Source organism: Helianthus annuus, chromosome 13 (assembly GCF_002127325.2).
Source record: "Helianthus annuus cultivar XRQ/B chromosome 13, HanXRQr2.0-SUNRISE, whole genome shotgun sequence".
NCBI lineage: Eukaryota > Viridiplantae > Streptophyta > Magnoliopsida > Asterales > Asteraceae > Helianthus > Helianthus annuus.
The window spans coordinates 59,984,204-60,003,237 of NC_035445.2; the positions used below are offsets into that span (position 1 = coordinate 59,984,204).

At 33.9% G+C, this 19,034-nt stretch overlaps 2 long non-coding RNA genes across 4 annotated transcripts; both read left to right on the top strand.

Moving 5' to 3' along the window:
• On the top strand, window positions 1–2,529 carry LOC110902736. Of its 2 annotated transcripts, XR_004877102.1 has the most exons (4): window positions 1–149; window positions 887–974; window positions 1,295–1,384; window positions 2,386–2,529. It is a non-coding gene; the product is annotated as an uncharacterized LOC110902736 (long non-coding RNA). The 2 variants fall into 2 exon arrangements; XR_002571376.2 differs by lacking the exon at window positions 1,295–1,384.
• A 3,118-nt stretch (window positions 2,530–5,647) lies between these two features.
• LOC110902735 lies at window positions 5,648–8,175 on the top strand. 2 transcript variants are annotated; one of them, XR_004877103.1, is made up of 4 exons: window positions 5,648–5,796; window positions 6,534–6,621; window positions 6,942–7,031; window positions 8,033–8,175. It is a non-coding gene; the product is annotated as an uncharacterized LOC110902735 (long non-coding RNA). The 2 variants fall into 2 exon arrangements; XR_002571374.2 differs by lacking the exon at window positions 6,942–7,031.
• The last annotated feature ends 10,859 nt before the right edge of the window (window positions 8,176–19,034 follow it).

Here is a 19,034-nt window from a genome sequence, read left to right on the forward strand (position 1 = left end):
CTAGTGTGTGCGTGTGTGAGGTCGACCAGGAGAAAGCTCAGGGAGCTCAAACCCTAACTTCCACAACTTGATCAAATTGAAGCCCAAATCAAGAGCCAAATCACTGCATGAACACAAATTCGTGATCACCTAATCATGGGGATTACAAGGTATGTTGAAATATATGATTTGGTGATACCTTGAGATTATGATGAACAATCATAATCGAAATTCTGGAATGAATCTTGAATCTATGAGTGTTATTGTGATTATATCTTGGTGTAGAAACAAACCCTAGTAGAAAAATTGATGAATTGTTGTCAAAACTAGGGAATTGGTAATTACCCTATATTGTGATAAGTGGGTTTTATGTTAACATGATGAACACTAGGAAATAGATTGTTGATCTAGTGTAAATTGACGATTTTGAAGTGAATTCAGAAATTATAGAAGTTAACCACTTTGTAAGATGGTTGATTTATGTGAAACTTGGGGTAAGAGATAAGCTAGAGACATGATAAATAAACATGTAAAATTCTGCCCTTAAGGTGTTCGTTGAAATGCCTCAAAGAAGGCTCGAAACTAGAATTTTGTAGTTAAAACACCTAGTTGTGATGTTTCGACTATTATGCAAAAAGTGATTAAAGAGGGTTCTAAATGTGTTAAACGCGATTAGAACTTTGGCTAAAACGGAGGTCTAAAGATAACGCCTATCGAGTAGTTAATGAGTGCTAAAACTAGTTGACAACTCGAAAATGCAAATTAGTATACTAATGGGCATTTGACTATTAAAAAGGTCAAACTGACCTATAATACGATAAATAGCAATTTTGATATGAAATGCATAAGGTGGAATAATCGTATTAGAGTATGATTAAACTAACCACCTTGAAAACGATGATGATAGTTTGACGCGTCACAAGCTAGGTGGAAGCTTGGAGTGAAAGCGGGTCAAACAAGGCAAGCATGGAAGAAAGGCGTAGCTCGGATGCAAGGTAAGTGAAACTTACATAATTGTGTAGATTGCTTGTTCATTCTATACGTTATAGATGCAATAATGCTAATATTGAAAATATGGATTCCGACGTGATCGATACGAGTCGGAACATATAAAGATGATTAAAAACCATGTTTATGGCAAAAAGGGGATTTGGTAATGAAATCCGGGACGGGATGGATGTATGAATTAGAAGTCAAAAACCATGTTTTTGATTTAATAGGCAACATTGGGCATATAGGCCGAACGGGTCAAATGGTGGTGATAACACTATTTGACAATATCGACTAATGCGATTGTCAAGTCTTGTGTTTACAGGAGCGATTAGCGATTCAGTTAATTTCGCCCACGCTAAGTGTGATGGTAAAAGCAAGGTATAAATTGGGTCTATATGTTGACCCTAGCCAGGTACGTATGCATACGATTATAGTTAACATACAAACTTGGTCAAATAAGTAATGAAAGCTCCTCGTAGTAAATGAGGGGCTAATGTCGACTAAAATGCCCTTGAAGGGTAAATTGAGCAAACAACTTATAAAGGTTGTTTAGGAACTTATCTTACGATCTTGTAACCTTTAGACTCGCATGAAAGTTGTAGACATAAACTTTCAAGAGTTAAATGCTTAAATTGTGTGTTGCCGCAAAATAACACATCCGTAGGATTAAACTCGGAATAAATAGTCCATTCCGTTAAATCCACCACATTCATAGTTGTGGTGGAAGACTAGCTAATAACAAATTGGTGGAACTATGAGGTACATGAGAAATGAGCACCGTTCGTGCTAAAATGGTCGTAAATACCCTTAACGGGTCAAAATAAGATTTTAAACGAAAACGGGTAAATAATTGTGTAGAAACCCGTGTTCAGTACTTAATATGATTGACAATATTAGAAATTAAGGGTTCATGATGAATGGAGGTCAAACAAACATGTTTGTTTGATAATCACATAGTCGGGTCGAAAATTGTTGAAAAGATAATAAGCCGAAGGCTTAAAAGTCTCAATTTTATTTAATCCGGATGTCAGATCTTAACTCCATATAATGGAGAATTAAATTACAACCATGTAGGAAGAAACGGTAGGTCAAACGGATAAGCGGTTTGAAAGATACGAAAGATTTCGTGTCAAATTACGGCAAAATGGAAAGGCTGAACCCAGTGTCCACCGTAAATTACGGTCCCACCGTAATTTACGGTGGAGATGATTTGTTTATGGCGAAGGTCTACTGTTTTACGGTAGAAAAGCTTGAACCCAGGTGCCACCGTAAATTACGGTCCCACCGTAATTTACGGTGGAGATATTTTTTATATATTTTGTTTTTCATTTGAAAATCAATTGTTTCCCGGACATCGTTCGGACATGATTTAGACCCCGTATGACTAAAGCATTTCATGTTTATGAAATGTAGGTACACCTTGGATGCCGGAAGACGATCAAGCTCAGCGAAGAACCGAACACGATAATGATACACGCTTCCGCATTTTGCTACGTTGAAATTTTTAAACAACGAATTCGATCACGTTATGTAGAATAACTTATGATTTATTAAAAGTTTTAGTAAACCCGTATTTCCAAATGTTTATGTAATCTTAATTACATGATTGTTTTACGTAAAATTTACGTTAAACCTTGAAATAAAAGACCGGGTGTTACAAGTTGGTATCAGAGCCTTGGTTTAAGAGATTCGAGTATGGTGGGGAGGAACCATGCTTGGACTTAAACCTTATGCTCTTGACAAAGAATAGTGTTCGGTTCGAGGCTTGATCGCAAATCCGGTAAGTACAAGTACGTGAATAGTTAGTATGTTAAAGTGTTGTAAACAACACATAGGGCTATCGTGTGATACGCGTTACCGCAATTAAAATGATTGAAATAGTTGACGAAAATACGCGCGTTGACGCGTGTAGTAGAAAAAGCCTTGTATTCTAATACGGGCGATTATTGCGGTTGACGTTACTAACTTTTGTGAATGTTTTAAATTGAAGGACACTCGCGTTTGAAGACGACGAGAGTCAAACGAATTGTGGATATGATGATGGAACGGTCCGAAGTATGACAAGAGGAGCATACTCACCGAAGACTAAATCGCGTAATGACCGCGAACAAGGTTAATGGCAAAGAACGCCCGTCGGGGAAAACATTACCAGGTGCACATTTTAAATAATAGCATAAATAGTAATATGCAACAATAAGTAGGAACTTAAAAGTTGCATATGTAAAATTAAAAACTTGGAAAGACCTGAATAGAAAACCTATCCGGGATATTGTTTCCAAGAAAAACAGATAGAGGTATTACTTACATAGGGCGTGATGTGAAAACTGTAAAAAGGTCATGCGTGTCATATGTTAATCGCTTACTCTGGCCAAGTAAGTAGCGGCATATGTTACCATGAACTTCTTACGGCGGACACGTTTACATCCGATGTAGTAAGGGCAGGGTGAATGGGACTAATTAAAAAGTGCCCAAATGAATCAGATAAGCAAAATACTTGGTAACAATGTAAACGCACAACCAAGTGACGGGGGCGTATTACATTAGGATAATGAGCCCGAGTGAAGGGACAAACAAGCATGTAAAATGATTCAGACAAGTATTGGGAAAGAGTGTACTTACACTCGAACCCAGAAAACATCAAGTATTGGGAGGGAGTGTACTTACACTCGAACCCAGAAAACATCAAGTATTGGGAGGGAGTGTACTTACACTCGAACCCAGAAAACATCAAGTATTGGGAGGGAGTGTACTCACACTCGAACCCAGAAAACATCAAGTATTGGGAGGTAGTGTATTTACACTCGAACCCAGAAAACATCAAGCATGTAAAACGATTTAGACAAACATTGGGAGGGAGTGATACTTACACTCGAACCCGGAGAATGTAAACATGTAAGATGATGTAGACATGTATTGGGAGGGGGTGTACTTACACTCGAACCCGGAAAATGCAAACATGTACAGTGATGTAGATATGTATTGGGAGGTAGTGTACTTACACTCGAACCCGAAGAATACAAAAAAGACTCTTAACAGGCCGATTTTGTAAAACACCAAATTTGAGAACGAAGTAGGAATATAAAAGTGAAACGAAGTCATAATACATACCGTAAGGGTTGCAATAATAACGACTTCGGTAAAACACCCAGTTGGTGGGTAAGGATTTAAACACATGCGTAGACTGAGAAACAGGAACACGAAATAGAAAGTCAAAAGACTCGGAATATGAGTCATGACTAAAAGATGATAAGAATCTTCGCAAACATAAATTTAGGTAATTGCGTTCAACCAATTCAAAGTTGGACGGGTCAAATAAAGAACGAAGTCTGACATTCATAGGTGATGAAAATTCACCTAAAATGAGTCAAACGAGTCAATTAAGGAAAAATGGAGGGGCCAAAATGACCGACGGGTCATGAACTAAAGCAAAGGGATCATAAGGGCCTCGTCTTAAAGAGACGAAAGCTTAAGAAAATAGCCTACGAGGTTAGGTGAAAGAACCTACGGGTCGATAGCGTAAGGTGAGGGAACTTGTTACGATCCCTTGCGTAAAACGAGAACGAAAAACGATAAATTAGGGGTTGTCAATTCCCTTGACATGAGTAATTGACATAGTTAAGAGATAAACGTTATACTAAAATTCAGATTTAGTAAGAAATAATATTTTTATAAATATAAATTCTGACAGGAATTTGAATAGTAATCATAAAGGGTTCAAGTCTTGACGCTGATAGGCGCAAGACGATATATTCGAAAACTGATCTTTTTGAAAATGAAAGGTTGATATAAATTAAACATGCGTGACACGATCACGGTCAAGAAATGCAATGTGAAGTGGAATCACATTATAACCAAGCGAGCGGTAAAGGTCATTTAAGTAATCTGGTTACTTGTAAGCGGTAGATTCGGTATAACTAAACCGAATAAATGAATTCTCAAAACAGAAGAAATTGTTGCTAAAAGTGAAAGACTTCACTAAAGACCTTTAAACGGGTCAAGGTAACGGATTCACCAAGAGTTCGGTAATATCTAAAAGCGATGGAAATCGCTAAGTTAACTAAACAAGTAAAAATAACGGAATTACGTTATTTCAAGTCACATTATGTCGTATCAGGTACGTAGAGGTTCTGTAACCAGAAAGACATTACCATAATTTTTCTGGTAATACTAACAATTGGTTAGAGTATGAGTAATGCTTAAGAAATTACTCAAGTCAAAACGCATTGAGTTTAGAACTCAATGAACTATGTAAGAAAAGGTTTCGAGGACGAAACCTCTTTAAGGGGGGTAGACTTGTAACACCCCGAAAACGGGTTTAGTAATTAAACCTCGTTAATACAAAAGAGTGGGTAAAACACCGTTAGTGGTAAAACTTAACCGGTAAATATTAGGATTTAAATAATTAATCCTAATATTAAACAAAAAGTCAATAAAAGCTTTTAGAAAATAAAAGCTTAGAAGGCCCGAGTTAACGGGACCTAAATTAAACTTAGTCATAAATATTCCCGAACCCGCTAAGCTAACTAGGAATGCTTGACCCAGTTAATAAAAGGGAATATGGATTGTAAATAAGTAGGTTATAATCAACTTAATAACTAACGAAACATGAAGGACCAAAGTTGGATAATTAGAAATAAGGTTATTTACTAAAAATAAAAATAAAAACACACCACACCTAGTGTGTGCGTGTGTGAGGTCGACCAGGAGAAAGCTCAGGGAGCTCAAACCCTAACTTCCACAACTTGATCAAATTGAAGCCCAAATCAAGAGCCAAATCACTGCATGAACACAAATTCGTGATCACCTAATCATGGGGATTACAAGGTATGTTGAAATATATGATTTGGTGATACCTTGAGATTATGATGAACAATCATAATCGAAATTCTGGAATGAATCTTGAATCTATGAGTGTTATTGTGATTATATCTTGGTGTAGAAACAAACCCTAGTAGAAAAATTGATGAATTGTTGTCAAAACTAGGGAATTGGTAATTACCCTATATTGTGATAAGTGGGTTTTATGTTAACATGATGAACACTAGGAAATAGATTGTTGATCTAGTGTAAATTGACGATTTTGAAGTGAATTCAGAAATTATAGAAGTTAACCACTTTGTAAGATGGTTGATTTATGTGAAACTTGGGGTAAGAGATAAGCTAGAGACATGATAAATAAACATGTAAAATTCTGCCCTTAAGGTGTTCGTTGAAATGCCTCAAAGAAGGCTCGAAACTAGAATTTTGTAGTTAAAACACCTAGTTGTGATGTTTCGACTATTATGCAAAAAGTGATTAAAGAGGGTTCTAAATGTGTTAAACGCGATTAGAACTTTGGCTAAAACGGAGGTCTAAAGATAACGCCTATCGAGTAGTTAATGAGTGCTAAAACTAGTTGACAACTCGAAAATGCAAATTAGTATACTAATGGGCATTTGACTATTAAAAAGGTCAAACTGACCTATAATACGATAAATAGCAATTTTGATATGAAATGCATAAGGTGGAATAATCGTATTAGAGTATGATTAAACTAACCACCTTGAAAACGATGATGATAGTTTGACGCGTCACAAGCTAGGTGGAAGCTTGGAGTGAAAGCGGGTCAAACAAGGCAAGCATGGAAGAAAGGCGTAGCTCGGATGCAAGGTAAGTGAAACTTACATAATTGTGTAGATTACTTGTTCATTCTATACGTTATAGATGCAATAATGCTAATATTGAAAATATGGATTCCGACGTGATCGATACGAGTCGGAACATATAAAGATGATTAAAAACCATGTTTATGGCAAAAAGGGGATTTGGTAATGAAATCCGGGACGGGATGGATGTATGAATTAGAAGTCAAAAACCATGTTTTTGATTTAATAGGCAACATTGGGCATATAGGCCGAACGGGTCAAATGGTGGTGATAACACTATTTGACAATATCGACTAATGCGATTGTCAAGTCTTGTGTTTACAGGAGCGATTAGCGATTCAGTTAATTTCGCCCACGCTAAGTGTGATGGTAAAAGCAAGGTATAAATTGGGTCTATATGTTGACCCTAGCCAGGTACGTATGCATACGATTATAGTTAACATACAAACTTGGTCAAATAAGTAATGAAAGCTCCTCGTAGTAAATGAGGGGCTAATGTCGACTAAAATGCCCTTGAAGGGTAAATTGAGCAAACAACTTATAAAGGTTGTTTAGGAACTTATCTTACGATCTTGTAACCTTTAGACTCGCATGAAAGTTGTAGACATAAACTTTCAAGAGTTAAATGCTTAAATTGTGTGTTGCCGCAAAATAACACATCCGTAGGATTAAACTCGGAATAAATAGTCCATTCCGTTAAATCCACCACATTCATAGTTGTGGTGGAAGACTAGCTAATAACAAATTGGTGGAACTATGAGGTACATGAGAAATGAGCACCGTTCGTGCTAAAATGGTCGTAAATACCCTTAACGGGTCAAAATAAGATTTTAAACGAAAACGGGTAAATAATTGTGTAGAAACCCGTGTTCAGTACTTAATATGATTGACAATATTAGAAATTAAGGGTTCATGATGAATGGAGGTCAAACAAACATGTTTGTTTGATAATCACATAGTCGGGTCGAAAATTGTTGAAAAGATAATAAGCCGAAGGCTTAAAAGTCTCAATTTTATTTAATCCGGATGTCAGATCTTAACTCCATATAATGGAGAATTAAATTACAACCATGTAGGAAGAAACGGTAGGTCAAACGGATAAGCGGTTTGAAAGATACGAAAGATTTCGTGTCAAATTACGGCAAAATGGAAAGGCTGAACCCAGTGTCCACCGTAAATTACGGTCCCACCGTAATTTACGGTGGAGATGATTTGTTTATGGCGAAGGTCTACTGTTTTACGGTAGAAAAGCTTGAACCCAGGTGCCACCGTAAATTACGGTCCCACCGTAATTTACGGTGGAGATATTTTTTATATATTTTGTTTTTCATTTGAAAATCAATTGTTTCCCGGACATCGTTCGGACATGATTTAGACCCCGTATGACTAAAGCATTTCATGTTTATGAAATGTAGGTACACCTTGGATGCCGGAAGACGATCAAGCTCAGCGAAGAACCGAACACGATAATGATACACGCTTCCGCATTTTGCTACGTTGAAATTTTTAAACAACGAATTCGATCACGTTATGTAGAATAACTTATGATTTATTAAAAGTTTTAGTAAACCCGTATTTCCAAATGTTTATGTAATCTTAATTACATGATTGTTTTACGTAAAATTTACGTTAAACCTTGAAATAAAAGACCGGGTGTTACAAGTTGGTATCAGAGCCTTGGTTTAAGAGATTCGAGTATGGTGGGGAGGAACCATGCTTGGACTTAAACCTTATGCTCTTGACAAAGAATAGTGTTCGGTTCGAGGCTTGATCGCAAATCCGGTAAGTACAAGTACGTGAATAGTTAGTATGTTAAAGTGTTGTAAACAACACATAGGGCTATCGTGTGATACGCGTTACCGCAATTAAAATGATTGAAATAGTTGACGAAAATACGCGCGTTGACGCGTGTAGTAGAAAAAGCCTTGTATTCTAATACGGGCGATTATTGCGGTTGACGTTACTAACTTTTGTGAATGTTTTAAATTGAAGGACACTCGCGTTTGAAGACGACGAGAGTCAAACGAATTGTGGATATGATGATGGAACGGTCCGAAGTATGACAAGAGGAGCATACTCACCGAAGACTAAATCGCGTAATGACCGCGAACAAGGTTAATGGCAAAGAACGCCCGTCGGGGAAAACATTACCAGGTGCACATTTTAAATAATAGCATAAATAGTAATATGCAACAATAAGTAGGAACTTAAAAGTTGCATATGTAAAATTAAAAACTTGGAAAGACCTGAATAGAAAACCTATCCGGGATATTGTTTCCAAGAAAAACAGATAGAGGTATTACTTACATAGGGCGTGATGTGAAAACTGTAAAAAGGTCATGCGTGTCATATGTTAATCGCTTACTCTGGCCAAGTAAGTAGCGGCATATGTTACCATGAACTTCTTACGGCGGACACGTTTACATCCGATGTAGTAAGGGCAGGGTGAATGGGACTAATTAAAAAGTGCCCAAATGAATCAGATAAGCAAAATACTTGGTAACAATGTAAACGCACAACCAAGTGACGGGGGCGTATTACATTAGGATAATGAGCCCGAGTGAAGGGACAAACAAGCATGTAAAATGATTCAGACAAGTATTGGGAAAGAGTGTACTTACACTCGAACCCAGAAAACATCAAGTATTGGGAGGGAGTGTACTTACACTCGAACCCAGAAAACATCAAGTATTGGGAGGGAGTGTACTTACACTCGAACCCAGAAAACATCAAGTATTGGGAGGGAGTGTACTCACACTCGAACCCAGAAAACATCAAGTATTGGGAGGTAGTGTATTTACACTCGAACCCAGAAAACATCAAGCATGTAAAACGATTTAGACAAACATTGGGAGGGAGTGATACTTACACTCGAACCCGGAGAATGTAAACATGTAAGATGATGTAGACATGTATTGGGAGGGGGTGTACTTACACTCGAACCCGGAAAATGCAAACATGTACAGTGATGTAGATATGTATTGGGAGGTAGTGTACTTACACTCGAACCCGAAGAATACAAAAAAGACTCTTAACAGGCCGATTTTGTAAAACACCAAATTTGAGAACGAAGTAGGAATATAAAAGTGAAACGAAGTCATAATACATACCGTAAGGGTTGCAATAATAACGACTTCGGTAAAACACCCAGTTTAGGGTTTAGCTTTAGGGTTTATGGTTTAGCTTTAGGGTTTAGCTTTAAGGTTTAGCTTTAGGTTTAGCATTTATAGTTTAGTTTTTAGAGTTCATAGTTTAGATTTTACGGTTTAGCTTAGGTTTTAGCCTTATTTTTTTAGCTTTAGGGTTTAGAGTTTAGGAGTTTGGATTTAGGGTTTAGGGTTAAGAGATCTTAGTTAGGGTTCGACGAGACGGTTCCAACGCCGCTGGAATGAGTACAATCGGAGTTCGTTTGAGTCGATTCCCCGCTGTTCCCCATTTTTTTAGTGTTCCCCAATGAACCTTCCCCTATATATATATATATATATATATATATATATATATATATATATATATATATATATATATATATATATATATATATAGGGAGATTTATTTGAGAAGAAAATTAAATTGAGAAAAAAAAAACAAAGAGTACAATTGTAAAACATTAAATATTTTTCTCTCATCTCATTTGTTATTATTTTTTACTAATTAATTAGCCATAAAGACTATCATCCACCACACTAAAATTTTTGCCTAGACACATAAAAAATTATCCTGCACGTTTTTTAAATTTATTCTACACATATTGAAATTTATCCTACACACCTCATAATTTATCATACCCTTTAAATTAATTTTTACCTACTTTGAAAAAATATATTCTTTTGAAAATAAGTTACAAATTTAATTTAGTTAGCTATTAAAAAGGAATACTAACAATTAATGATCTATCTAATGTTACCAATATACTCATATTAAATACAAAAATTAAATGAAGTAAAATGAAGCATTCTTATTGGTTGAAGTTTGTTCTTTTTTATTCTTACAAAAAATTTCTTCTTATTTGAACCCTCCACTATATATATATATATATATATATATATATATATGGGTTCATGCGAGAACCACCTTTATTGCGAGAACCAATGTGAACACAACCTAAAATAGTTAAAAAAACCTAAAAAAAAAACCCTAAAAAAACCTAACCCCCCCCCCACCCCCCAAGCTAAAATGCTAAAAACTAAACCCTAAAAAAACCTAAAAAATCTAAAAAAAAAATTAATATTTTTATGTTAAAATCGCTACTTTTAGTAGGCAAAAAAAAAAAAATTTTTGCTACTAAAAGTAGCGATTTTTTTATAAAAAAATTTTGTTTGTTTTTTAGCTATTTTTAAGCATTTTTGGTTGTGTTCACATTGGTTCTCGCGGTTCTCGCAATAAAGGGTGGTTCCTAACGGATCTTTGTCCTATATATATATAGGTAGAGGATCCTGTAAAAAGTGCTCAAAGTGTGAGAAGTGTATTATAACACTATATATAATACTATATAACACCATATAAACACCGTATAACAATATGTAACACCATATAATACCATATAACACTATGTAACATTATATATCATTATATAACAAATATAACACTATAGGTTGTCTGATAGCATGTCTATGATAGATGTATAGTGTTATATTTGTTATATAATGTTATATAGTGTTACATAGTGTTATATGGTATCATATGGTGTTACATATTGTTATACGGTGTTTATATGGTGTTATATAGTATTATATATAGTGTTATAATACACTTCTCGTACTTTAGGCCCTTTTTACACTATCCTTACCCTATGTATATATATATGCTAAAGCTAGGTAGAAAACCCTCCATTTTGAGAAAACCCTAGAAAACCCAACCTCCAGACTTTTTTTTTTAAAATAACACATGTAGTATACATGTTTTTAAGAGTTTTGGGCCAAAAAAAACAAAAAACAAAAAAGCGCCTAAGGAATGTTTAAAAAAAAAACAAATTTAAGCAAGTTTCAGCATTTTTTTCCTAACACATGTTAGTCACCCGGAGTTTGCTCAAATTTGTTTATTTTTTTTAAAAACATCCCTTCGGCGCTTTTTTGTTTTTTTTGGCCCAAAACTCTTAAAAACATGTATATTACATGTGTTATTTTTTTTCAAAAAAAAATGTCGGGAGGTTGGGTAAAAATGGGGGGAGTTTTGAGTTTCCAGAGTTTTCTAAAAACATAAGGGTTTTCTATATAGCCCTCCCCTATACATATATATATATATATATATACATATCCTTTATTGCGAGAACCAATGTGAACACAACCAAAAATACCTAAAAATACCTAAAAAAACGCATAATTTTTTATTATTTAAAAGAAATCACTATTTTTCGTTCTTAAAAAAATCGAGTAACAATTTATTTATGCACATGTGCATATATATCATTTCTTTGACAAATTCCGTAATACATTACCAGTATTAGACACTTTCATTTACACTACCATCCATAATACAATACTTTTTACATTACCAATATTATAAATGCACATGTGCATCTTTATATATGAACATGATATAACGTGTTTTTGGTACACTACTTTAAATACACTTTCTTTTTTATCTATCATACCATCCATAATACACTACCATTACCTCCCACTATCCATAATACACTACCATTACCTCCTACTATCCATAATACACTACCATTACCAATACGTATAATATTTTTCACTTTATGCACATGTACACCAACACCCTTCATACCATACCAAACAACATATTACATCACAAAGTGACAAATATAACAAAACCATCAACCACTAGATACAACTAACCAAAAACATGTATATGGGCCTACTTCATCATTCAAAATCAAAGTAAATTGCCATTTTAGTCCCTGAGTTTTTGTCCAAATTGCCATTTTAGTTCAAATAGTTTTTTTTCTCCTCTGGGTCTCTGACTTTTCTTTTTTCTTGCCTTTTTGATCACATTGCCCAACTTAGTCTAAAAACCAGGTTATAATGAGGGGTTTTTTCGGCATTAAATTATTATGAGGTTTATAAATTATGTTGTAAACTACCCTTGGTTATCGCTACACAACAGTTATATCAAAAATACCCTTGGTTATAACCAGATTTTTAGAGATTTTTAGACTGAGTTAGACAATGTGATCAAAATGGCAAGAAAATAGAAAAGTCAGGGACCCAGAGGAGAAAAAAAAAACTATTTGGACTAAAATGACAATTTGGACCAAACCTTAGGGACTAAAATGACAATTTACTCTTCAAAATCACAAACTTTTTTTTACCAAAACACGTTATATCATGTTTATACGTATAGATGCACATGTGGATTTTTAATATTGCTAATGTAAAAAAGTAATGTATTACAGATGGTAATGTAAATGAAAGTGCAATTGTATAATACTAGTAATGTATTACGGAATTTGTCAAAGAAATGATACATATGCACATGTTGCATCCATAATTGATACTCGAAATTTTTTTTATGGACGAAACATAGCGACTTTAAAAAAATATATTAAAAAATTGTGTATTTTTTAGGTATTTTTTTGTGTTCACATTGGTTTTTGTGGTTCTTGCAATAAGAGTGGTTCTCAAATGAACCCGACCCTATATATATATATATATAGAAAAAATATATCGTACAATATGTCTTAACGTACATTGCGTACATGATGGCAAAATTACACGTTATGATACAACAAAAATAAAATCGCATGTTTATAGAAACCTGGAAATCGCATGTGCAAAAAAAAAGTAGAAAATCGCATGTACAAAAATAGGGCTAAAATCGCATGTAAAAGCTTTTTTTTTTTTTTTTTTGAAATCGCGTGTGATAAAGGGAAATGAAATCGCATGTTATAAACCCAATCCGCATATTGATAATGCCTCGCATAAGCAATGTAAGTTAAGCCCAATTGTACGTTAACCGGCATATGTACATATACATATATATATATATATATATAGAAACGGGATCAGGAGAAAACGCTCAAAAGTGTGAGAACGGTGAGAACGCTTCCTAGCCTAACACGTGTTGTTGGTGCATATTCGGTGACAACAGCTTAGTAGTTTTATTATTTAGTCTTTGGATATTTTGTATTGGGCTTAGCATATTGGTTAGTGAGTTATTTGTTGTAACGGGCTTGGAAAATGGCCTAGCCCAGTAGGAAGCCCAGTTCACAGACATGTGGTATATAAACATGTTTTGTGATTAGGGTTTTAGTGGTTAGAGTTCTTGGAGGCTAGTGAGAGAAAACGTAGAGAGAGAAAGAAAGATTTCGAAATTAGGGTTCTTGAGACAAGATCACATAGAAAGGCTGTGAGGTTGTGCGTGTCTTTAATTGATTGTAAAACGTTTCGTTTGGATAATCAATAAAAGATCGTTTGATTGTGAATTATGTTTTCTACTCGTTTCTGTAACAAATCTGATCTACAGGATTCCGCACTCTAGGTTAGATATACAATTCTGTGACGATCCGTACGAACAAGGGGACCTACACGTGTCACGCCGCTTAGAGAAAGGCGGAGGGGCTTTTTTGTCCTTTCATATTTCTTTTTTTTAACGCGTGTCCATTCATCTTTCCAGTTTTTTGGCGTTAAACAAATACGCGGCGTTTTTATTGTTTTTAGATCAGAATCATAGTAAATATTTTGGCGTTTTAAGTATTGTTTTGGTGTTTTTATTGTTTTTTAGATCAGGATGCCGGCTTCTAATGTAAAAAAACATCAGTAATTTTCTTGATTTTATTATATCAAGTGTTTTGCTATTTAGGATACAGGCCTATAATGTGACAGGCAGTTATGGCGTTTTGAAAAGATAAATAAATTTCAATTTTCCATGTAGCGGCATTAATATAACTATAATGTTTGGCAATAATGATACCGTCTCTTTATTTTACTATTTCTTTCAATTTTCATCTGTCAATTAGTGTTGATTTTTCCAGTAATACTTCGTTTGCGTTTTTAGCGTTTTATATACAACCTCGTATTTTGCTAGCATTCGTTCTCACAGTTTTCAAACTATCAGGCGTTTTGGTGTTTGTAGTTTTTGGCGTTTTATACTCAATTTTTTTAAAATAGCAGAGAATTAGATGATAAACAACAGAGAATTACATAACAAACAATAGAAAATGAAAAAAAAAATTAAAAATTATAATCTAATTTTCATTCAAATCTTCACTGTCATCAGCCTCTTCTACTTTAACATTTTTGGCGTTTTGAACCTGTTTTTGAATGCCTTACGTAGATCCTTATTTTCCTACATAACGACCATCTTTAGAAGATGCTTATTTTTTGTGGCATCCTTTATGGTGGGTGGATATATACTTGTTTGATGACATGTTGAAGACCAACGCCTGCTCTAATGTAAAGATGCCACATGTATATTGGTATTGAGCTCTATGTACATAACAAACACTAATGGACCCTCAACTAGACTAAAAGGTTAAAAAAATCTAGTGGGCCGTGAAGGAAAGTGTGAGAACGGTGAGAACGCTTATGAATCGTCCGATCAAAACAATATATGGACTAGATTGGCGCGGTGGCGTTTTCGTAAATAACATCAATTTTATTACATGGACGCGCTTCATTAAAGGTAAAAAATTCTTTTGACTTCTCTACACAAAACGCCATCTCATGAAAATAAAACGCCAAACAAAAATCACACACCTTTCTAACTGAAAACGCCATTAAATATAAAACGCCAAACTTAATTATAATAAAATCTCGCCTAAAAAAACCGCCAAAAAAATCCTATATATACAACATCCCTTCATGTCATCAATATATCCATCAAGAACAAAGTGACATGATGTCATATCAGTGTCATTAGTCTCTTTATCTTGAATATTTGTCCATCTCATTCAGCAAAAGATTATAGAGATACCCAACTCAGAGAAGAATTTATTCAGTAAAACTTCATTCAGATCAATACTCAATATAGCAGAATCGAGGTTCTACATCTGTGGTTTTTTTAAGTATTATTTTTGGCGTTTTTAAAGTGAATGGTTTCTAGAAAATATGGCGTTTGTTTCTAGTTTTGTGATAAGTTGTTTGTGCCGAGAAGTCTCTCTTTATAGGATGTTTTTGGCGCGTAGCTTAGGCGGGATTTTATTTATAATAAATGATATTAATAAAGTAGCCGTCTTTTCAGTTTACTGTGTATTTTTACTGTTTTTTGTTCAGCTTTTTATGAGTTTTTAGGGTCATAGACTTTCCATCTCCCAAGTTTGGCGTTTTTGAATGGGTTTAAGTAGTTTTTGGCGTTTTTTTTTCATTTTTAGCTTTTATTAATTAATACTTCTGCAAATTACTTTCATTATAGTTTGGGAGTTTTTGGCATTTTTACTCCATTTATGGCGTTTTCATATGCATTATGACTGTTTGGCATTTTATTAAGATAATGTATTTTTTTATTCTAAGTTGAAAAATACATAGCAAACAATAGAAAAGAAAATTAAAACAATAAAAATAAAAACAATTCATCTTCCAAATCTTCACTGTCATCAGTCTCTTTCTTCTTTGAATCATGTTCGTTGGTGGTTTGGCTTAGCCATGCTTGTGTTTTTGTGGCCGTTTGGAAAGACAAAATGACATGAGTTTTTTTTTTTTTTTTTGAACATGTATCTTCAAACAACTCATTAGTGTCATTCGTCTTTTCATGCCATTAAAATATTCATCAAGAACAAAACACAGAAAATGACATAAGTCTGACCCCAGCATCTTTTTTTTTATGATTTGTCCATCTCATGCAGCAAAATGTTATTTGAGTCACAGCACCTCAGGGAAGAATGCATTATCCGAAATTTTGGCCTAGAACAATATTTGAATATACAAGAAACGATATTTGGCGTTTTTGGCGTTTTACTGAGGAAATAGTGTATTTGAAAGAACCGTCGATCTTTTTGGAATCTTTGATGTTTGAGTGTTTTGGCGTTTTCTAAGAAGAATGGTAAATAGTAGAAAATATGGCGTTTTTGAGTAGTTGTGTTTGATGTTTTGGGGATTTTGGCGTTTGTAAGTTAAATGGTACATAGTAAAAAATATGGCGTTTCAGGTTCTGGGGGATATGTTTTTATGTCTGGGATGTTTTTGTTTATATAGCGATGTAATTTGGTCCGTAATGACGTTTTATTCATCAGTATGGCGTTCTGGTATAGAGGTGTAAAGACGTTTTTACCCTTAATGAGGCACGTCCACGTAATAAAATTGATGTTATTTACGAAAACGCCACCGCGCCAATCTAGTCCATAGATTGTTTTAATCGGACGATCCATAAGCGTTCTCACCGTTCTCACACTTTCTACCATTTTCTCCAAATCCCGAGGAACACTCTTAAAAATTCAACTTAACATGTTAAAAATCAACTTTTTCTAATTTTTTTTGGCGTTTTTCCTTATAAATACATGTAGAAATATTTTTAATAAAAAAATAAAAAACTAAAAAATATAAAAAAAATGTTTAAAAAATAGTTAAAAAATATATCTTATAAAATTAACTTACATGTTAAAAATCATTTTTTTAATTTTTTTCAGCGCTTTTGCTTATAAAATGGGTAGAAACTATTCCAATAAGAAAATCATTTTTGTAAAAAAAATTAACCGTTTTTAACTGTTTTTTTATATTTTTAGTTTTTTATTTTTTTATTAAAATTGCTTCTACAAGTATTTGTAAGGAAAAACGCCGAAAAAATTAAAAAAATGATTTTAACATGTTAAGTTAAATCTTTAAGGGAATGATCCACTAAAAAGTGGATTTTGTCTAGGTAGCCTAAAAAGGATTGTGATAATGACATGTAGCACTCCTAATAAGTAGGAATGGAGGGCATTTTGGTCCTTATAAATAGGAGTGAAAATGACATGTGGCACCCCTTTTGTTTTTTAAAAAACAACAAAAAATCTAGTACAAAAAATCTAGCGCAAAAAATGTAGCACAAAAAATGTAGTACAAAAAAATATAGCACAAAAAAAAATCTAGTACAAAAAAATATAGCACGAAAAAATTTAGCAAAAAAATGTAGTACAAAAAATCCAACACAAAAAATTGAGAAAAAAATTCTAGACAAAAAAATTCAGCACAAAAAATTTAGCACAAAAATATAGTACAAAAATCCAGCATAAAAAATGTTATACAACATAGAAATACAACACATTTTAGTGGGTTTTTTTAGTCTTCATATTTTATATAGCAATATGGTACTCAAATAAAAGATAAAAAAGATGCTCGATTTTACGGTGAAATTTTTATGAAAAGATAATGTCGTATAAAAAAGTTATGAACGTTTAAGAAATGGAGGTAGAATATGCATGTGCGTTGCATGTAGAGAGAAAGTCCATAAATATGATTTTCCCAAGATACCCTTGCACTATTCATTTCTCCTACACTTTCATCTTAACCATTGATTTGAAAAATGAACGGTTAAGATTCCTTCTCATCCTACTTAGGCAAAATAAACTTTTTATTTGCTCTTACCCTATATATAGGGGATGGTTTAAATGAGAACACTCATCTTTTGTGAGAACTATGAGAACAAATCTCATCCACTCATTCATCTTCCCTTATGTTTTAATGAGAAGGTTAAATGGGTAATTCTACCAATCTCCTTTTATACCAACCAGAAACATCGAACATATGATTTATGGTAATTTATCTTCCTTAGGCAATATGATCTGATCATCAAACATTCCAATCGCATTGATTCCTTCTGTTTAGGGTTTGAATTCTTCAAATGGTATCTAAATCAACATCATCAGTTCCTTCTATGAACTTCGTCCATTCCATATTTAGGTATCTTCTTCAATCGATTTTGCCAATTATTCATTATGTATCATATGTTTGAATTCTTCAATCGTTTTTCATGCTTCGATTTGCTTGTTGATTATTCTAGTGTTGGTGTAGTGTGTGTTCTAAACATATGATAAAGATCATATGTTCATATGGAGATTCATATAATGATTCCACAATTTAACCTAAAACACGTGATAAGGATTACCTAAACAGATGATAATGATGTATTTCTAAAATTAGGTTTTGTGTTTGATGGGTTTATGGGTAACACTTTAATGATAATGTATTCTTTGTTTAGTAAAATGGGTGATGCACGCTATGTGTTCGATGAAATGCCTAGGCATTGTGTTGTGCCATGGACGGTTTTGATTACTTAGCATGCTGAAATTGGGGGATGTTGAGGTGCAAGATTGGTGTTTGACAAAGCACCGGTTAAGGATAGAGGAGTTTTAGGTGCTATGATTTCTAGGTATCAATTGTCTTGCTCAATTACTTGTTAATTTATCTTCTTTTTGGTACCATTTGATAATTTGATCATGTTTTGGGTAGTTAATTTGTTTTTTATGTGCTTAGTCCAACAATAAAGTTTAAGTAACAATCCAACGTTAAAGTTTAAATATTGTTAGCCCTAGTGAACAACTAA